Here is a 6,570-nt window from a genome sequence, read left to right as displayed (position 1 = left end):
GAACACCTTAGACAACACATGGTGGGTTCGTTGTTAGAACGACAGGCACTTCTTGAACTGGTCGTTAGTGTAGGTTTAGTTAGAGTAGAGACCTAATTGAGGTATTATCAAGTTGTCGTTCATGTCGAGGTGTGTCGGAGCTCTGCAACCTTACCACACTCGTCGCGGCTCCCGGTTAAACCTGAAGGGGTACTACTTAGGTTCTACTATAGCAGGAAGTCACAGTCATCGAGAGTTCAATCCGTTGTCAAGGATATTTCGAATGACTCCTTCGTAGCCTCTTCTACCGTTTCAAGAGAAGAGACTCAACTATCTGTTGTTCTGGACCTTACATCGTGGGAGACATGACAAATCCAGAAGTTCTCGGAAGTCTCTCAGGAAAGGTACACAAAGGTAAGTCAAGAAAAAGTCCCTACTTCACCTCTTTAAGGTGAGGTGAGACAAGCTACTTTCGGCGGGACTGATTACGAAAAGGAACGTAAGCAATACCTACGATGTTTGGGTTCTCCGAGTATGTCTTGACAAACTGACACCTGTTCTCCCATGGAGAGGCACACTTACCAAAAAGAAGCAACCTGGTGGTCCTTGCACTTCGACAGACAAAGGTCCAAGGTCCTCTCAGGAGTCCGGGCAACCTTCTCCCTCTCCCAGTTGAGTTCTAGGTTATAGGAAGTCTNAGATGGTTCTGACAAGAACCAGAAAGATGTTGGCAGAGTCCAACTTGAGACTTCACAAGGTAGCATCAAATAGTGGACATGCAGGGAAGGCTTCCATCACATGTCCACTATTTGATGCTACCTTGTGAAGTCTCAAGTTGGACTCTGCCAACATCTTTCTGGTTCTTGTCAGAACCATCTATGGCTCCTTCAGGATGTGGTGAACAAGGTGAGGCCATCGTCAACATAGAACTGCCTCTCCACAAACTGCTTTGCGTCAGATCCGTGTTCTCGCTCACCTTCTTGCGCAGCTCGCCTCATGCAGTAGATGGCTACCGCGGGTGAAGGACTGTTTCCAAAAATGTGGACCTTCATCCTGTACTCTACTACATTCTTGTTGATGTCATTATCCTCGTACCAGAGGTATCGAATATAATCTCTTCTTGAACGACGTAACAGTAGAACATTTGTTCCACATCTACTGTCAAGGCTACAGGTTGTTTTCGAAACCGCAGAAGGACTCCCAACAAGGTGTTGTTCAAGTCTGGGCCAGTGAGGAGCACACTGTTCAGCGACACTCCGTTACACTCAGCACTTGAATCAAACACAACTCTTATCTTATCCGGTTTTTGTGGGCGATACACACCGAATGTCGGGAGGTACCAATGTTCTTTACCAGGTGGAGCAGGCTCAGCTTGTTCATTTTCCAACATCTTCCGCATGAACTCAACGTAGTGACTTTGCATTTTTGGCTTTTTCTCAAGAGTTCTCCGAAGTGAGCAGAGACGCTTCATAGCTTGCTCTCTGTTACTAGGAAGAGGCTGTCTGGGAGAGCGGAATGGCAATGGTGCCACCGAGCTGTTTCTGTCATCTTGGTAAACCTGTTCATCCATGATGCTCAGGAAGGCCTTGTCATCCATGGATAGTGCTGGCTTGTCATCATCCTTGGACCTTTCAAAGACTGAACACCCTAGGCTATCTGTACCAACAGTGAGTCCTGTGTCTTTCCCACAGACAGAAGAGATTGGCCTATGATGTTGTGTCATGCCACTGTATTCTTCCTTCACCAGAATACTGTTTGCACATGGACTAAGAAAGGATGTGCGACCGTTGTTCAACACGTTTGTTTTGTAGACGTTGACAGCCGCTGGTTTGTGGACTGTTCCCACACAGGCTTCCCCGACTATGTAAAAAAAGGGGAAAAAATTTTTTTTTTTTCCCACCCCCTATTTTCCCAAATTTAAAAACCCTTCCCTTTTTTGGTTTCCGAAACCCTTCCACGCGTTTTTCTTTTAAAAGCCCTTTTTTTTTAAATAGGGCAGGTTTGCAAAAATTTTTTGTTTTTTTTTTTTAAAAAGAAACGGGTTTGAAAGGAAAATTTTTGTTTTTTCTCCCGGGAGAGGTTTTTGGGGTTTGGGGTTTGGGTTGGGTTTTCTAACGCCGTGTAAAAACCTTTGGTTTTTACTTTTTTCCCCGTTTTTTTTTTTTTGGTTTTCCCTTAATTCAAACAACGTTGGTTTCTACCCCTTTTCCCAGAAAACCCTTTTGTTTTCCGGTTCCCATTTTTTCCGGTTTTTAAAAAAGTCAAAATTAAAAAAATTTTTCCGGCCCCGGGCCGAAGTTCCTTAACTTTTTTAAAAGACCCCCAAAAGCACGCGAAATTGGGGTTTTAATCATGCCGAAAAAAAAAAAAAAAGGGTGGTTCCCTTAGTTAAAAAAACTTAAACAAGTTTTAAAAACCAGGTTTTGGTGAAAAGTTTTCTTTATTTTTAAGGTACAAAACGATAAGCCTTAAACAAATTTTCTTTCGTTTAAAAAGGTTTTACCCTTTTAAATTTTGTATGTTTTGTTTTTTTTTTTCCAAACAAATAAGAAGCCTTTTCGGGCCAAAAGAGTTTTTTTTTTTTGAAATTGGGATTTTTTTGGAGGGTGTTTAAAAAAAATTTTTGGAAAAAATTTTTTGTTTTTGTTAAAATTTTTTGGTTTTGGTTCTTGTTAATTAATTTTTTTTTTTTTATTTGGTTTTTTCCCCCCCCCCTTTTTTTTTTGGGTTTTTTTGTAGGTTTTTTGAAATTTCATTCTTTTTTGGTTTTTTTTTTTCCCTGCTTTTTTTTTCGCCCAAGTTGAAATTTATAACACGGTTTTTTTTTGTAAAAAAAAACCCGTTTTAAAAATTTTTTCCATTTTTGTTTGAAAAATTTGAAAATATAAAATTTTTTGAACGTTTTTTTTGTTACGTTCGACCTTTAAAACCAAATTTTTACCCTTTTTGGAGGGGCCTTTGTGAAAATTTTTTTTATTTTTTTGGGGTCCCCGATATTTCCCTTTTTGGGTTTTCCACCGGTTTAGTTCCAAAAAAAAAGCCTTTCCCCCCCGAAAACCTAAAAAAACTTTGAAAAAAAAATTTTCTTGTAAATTTTTGGTTTTAGGTTAAAAAATAATAGGGTTTTTTATTTTGAATTGTTTTGCTTTACCCCTTTTTTTTATTTATTCGGAAAAACCCCCTTTCTATTTTTTTAACCTTTTTTTTTTTGCCTTTTTGTTAAAAAAAAAAAAAAAGAAAACCCGCAAAAACCGAAAAAAATTTACCTTGCCCTTTTTTTTCTTTGGTATTTTCAATTGGGCAACCTTTTGCGTAAAAAAATTTTCGGGCCTTTGCAACGTTTTTTTTCGTGTTTTTCGATTTTTTCTTTTTTCTTTTTTTTCTTTTTTCGACCCCTTTTACCTAAAAACAATTATTTTTTTTGCAAACCGGAGGTTTTTTTATTTTTTGCCCCTTTTCCCAATTAAAAAGCCCCCTTTTTTCCCCTTCTCCCATTTTTTTTTTTTGTTTTATTTTCTCCCTTCTTTTTTAAATAAATGGTCGCTTTTTTTTGTTTTCAATTTGTTTTCAACTTTTAAAAAAAAAAAAAAACTTTTCGCCCCCCTTTTTTTTTTTGTCCCCCCCTTGTTTTTTCCAAGTTAAAGTTTTTTTGGTTGGCTTCCAAATGTTTCGCCCAAAATTTCCCCGAGGCGGTTCCCGTTGGTTGTTTTTTTTTTTTCACTATAACGCGTGTTTTTTTTCGGCGAACCAACTACCCTCCTCTCTTTTCACCCCTTGAAAAGTCCCCTTTTTTTTCCTTTCTTCCCGTTAAACGAAAGTTTTTTTTTTTTTCCTACCTTTTTCTTCTCCAAGTTTTTTTTCACGACTTTTTTTTTTTTCGGTTGTTGTGAAACAAAGAAAATTTAGAAAAACAATTAGAAAAAAAAGAATAACAAAAAAAAGAAAAAAAAGGAAAAAAAACGAAAACCGGGGTTGGTGGTCCCTTTTACCGGTTTAAAATCGTTTTTTGTTAAGTTCGGCCCCCTGAAAACTTCTTACTCGATAATTTCCCGGGAATTCCGAAAGTAGAAACGAAAGGACCTCCGGAAAAGGGTAATAAATAAACCTTTTTGGTTTTTTGAGAACCTTTAAAAGGGTTATCCTGGTAAAAAGACAAAAAAGCTAAACAACCCCACAAAACCGTTCCCTTTCGGGATTGTAAAAAAAAAGTTTGGTGAAAAACCATAATTCCAGGGGTCCCCTTTATTCACACAAATGTCAAACCTAGGTTTTTTAAAAAACAAACACCCACCTTCTTTAATTTCAAATGAGATAAAAAAAACAAAAAAAAAGAAATTATAAGAAGGTTGAAAAACCACCCCAACACACTCACTTCGCACTTTCACTTCAACTTACACTCACCTCAACTTTTCACCTCTCTCCTCTTTCTTTTTCTTCTTTCTCCTTTCTCTTCTTTTCTTTTCTCGTGTTAATTTCTAATTTTTACCCCATAAAATTACCTTATTGTCTAAAACGGAAAAAAAGGGCTTCAAAAAAGGAAAAACGGTTAAACTTTTGACACGTAATCCCTGACATAAAAATTTTTGTAAACCCAAGTAAAATAAAACCACCAAAATGAAACCTCTCGGTTTGATTAAAAAGAGTTCCAAAGAAACCCCAAAAAAAATTGAACCCCAAAAACCCCCTTTTTTTTTTCCCAAACTTATCTTTTTTTTGGGTGAAAACGAGAAATGTGAACCTTTTGTTTAATATTTCTAACTTTTTGTGTTTGGTGTTTTACTACCCAAATATAAACATGTTTTAAAAAAACGTTAAGAATAAAACTATACTAAAACAAACAACGAACAAACCACAAAAACACGAGCGAACCGGCTACGGGACTTAATCGATATTCCTTTATGAATCACCACAACGAAAGTTCTGTGAAAGGTGAGACTACTTCCGTTATACGAGGAAGGGTCTAATTTTTCTTACATCTTTTGTAATGTGAAGTCAATATTGACGGTTTTGTTTGTTACGATAAATGTGATAATACTGGGGACCCAGCTATTGCGTCTACCGGGGACGGGTAGGCCGTTCGACTGGCGTCGGTCGTGGGCGTCGGTCGCCCTAGTGCTCGCTCGGCTCGCGTAAGGCGGGCTTCGTGTGTTATTATATCCACGTGCAGTCTCAACGGGGCAATCGGCCGTTTAGATGTTAGAGAGAAGCCAGTTTGTACAGGCCAGTTTTAGTAAAGTGAAAAATCGCGTATGGCAGAAGTCAACGCGGTGAATAAACTGTCTGTTCTTCTGGGATACCACTTTCTGTTCTTATCTAGTATAAGATCACAGATATGTGAAATTACACCCTTTCTCACACAGGACATACCCAAAACTAACACGCACTAGACAACCATTACGGCAGACCGCAATGGGCCCACCCGTACGATTTGTTTAGACGTATTACGACGCGAGAGGATATGAACCCACCACCCGGTAGTGGGCTCAACCGTAATCGCTGCGAATAACAAATCCACTAGACCAATTATTCGTCCAATCAGTATAGTAATCGACTTACTCCTTGCTCTGACCTAGACGTAGCTATACCCTGTATTTGCACTCACTTAGATAGACTGCCCTCTCCTCTTAGTCCGACGAACGACTACTCCAGCCTGTGCGGTCGAGTCGGTATTAGTGTACGTCGCGCCACTCGCCTTTGTTTTGTGTGTGAAGTCCAATCTTATAGTGTGCGATCGATAAAATTTAATTGGAGAGTTTGATGGCATGATCAATATGCTATACAAATCAAAAAATGACAAGCCGCAGTGAGTAATGACCTAGGCGCTCGACGTACTAATGACCGTAACATTCTAACGGGCTAGCCCCGTTGGTCGTCCACTCGAGAGTAACGGCGCTCGATTTATGATCCTACCGGGCCAGGTAGCCCTCAGCAATTACAGCTCCGGAGACTAGGTCCCAGGAGAAGGAGCTGGTGGTCTCTAACCAAAAATGAACTAACTTATTTTCATGCCTCTGAATACTTGGTTTCACTCTCACATACAGAGCAAGTCAGTGAGAGTTTCAACATGTCTCCGTACGACTGGTCGGGTGCAAGTACGAGTTTCTAGACAAACCAGTTCCAGTAATAGGACGTCCTTGTCCCTTTGTCGATAGTTCTACATACGTCACGAACTGACTCCGTTTCTTGTCCCAGAGACCGTTTCTGTCTCAAGATAAACTAGAGAAGTTTCAGCTACCGGTCGAGCAGAGGTATGGTCGCGACTTTTTTGACAAGTCCTTGTTGTCTTCTGAACGTCCATCCTCTCGAATCATTGAGATACTATCTCAGAAACGTACCCCTTAATCGTAAAGGAGAGGGGGTGGAATTAGCTCAACCTTGGACTTGGCCTACTACATCTTCCCTATTTAAGGGAGGGTTCTGCAACGAGGGTAATGGGGGCGGACGTGACGGTTACACAACACTGTACTACGCGACACCTGGGTACGTGCGAAAGGTTAGGAGGATGTAGAAAATTCCCAGACTGATACCACGAAGAAGCGGCATATGTGGTCTAACATGTTGCCCGGAGTGTTACGAGGAATACCGTGCTGA

The 6,570-nt window shown here is 39.7% G+C and overlaps 1 protein-coding gene across 3 annotated transcripts in view; it reads right to left on the bottom strand.

Annotated features, from left to right (window-relative positions):
• The window catches only part of LOC104957187 (nesprin-2-like), a 50,632-nt gene that overhangs the window by 34,321 nt on the left and 9,741 nt on the right, over window positions 1-6,570 (bottom strand). The gene's annotated exons all lie outside the window — the stretch shown is intronic.

The sequence above is a fragment of the Notothenia coriiceps genome, unplaced genomic scaffold (genome assembly GCF_000735185.1).
Source record: "Notothenia coriiceps isolate Sejong01 unplaced genomic scaffold, NC01 NC01_scaffold00026442, whole genome shotgun sequence".
Classification (NCBI taxonomy): Eukaryota; Metazoa; Chordata; class Actinopteri; order Perciformes; family Nototheniidae; genus Notothenia; species Notothenia coriiceps.
This window is presented reverse-complemented; position numbering and strand designations above follow the sequence as displayed.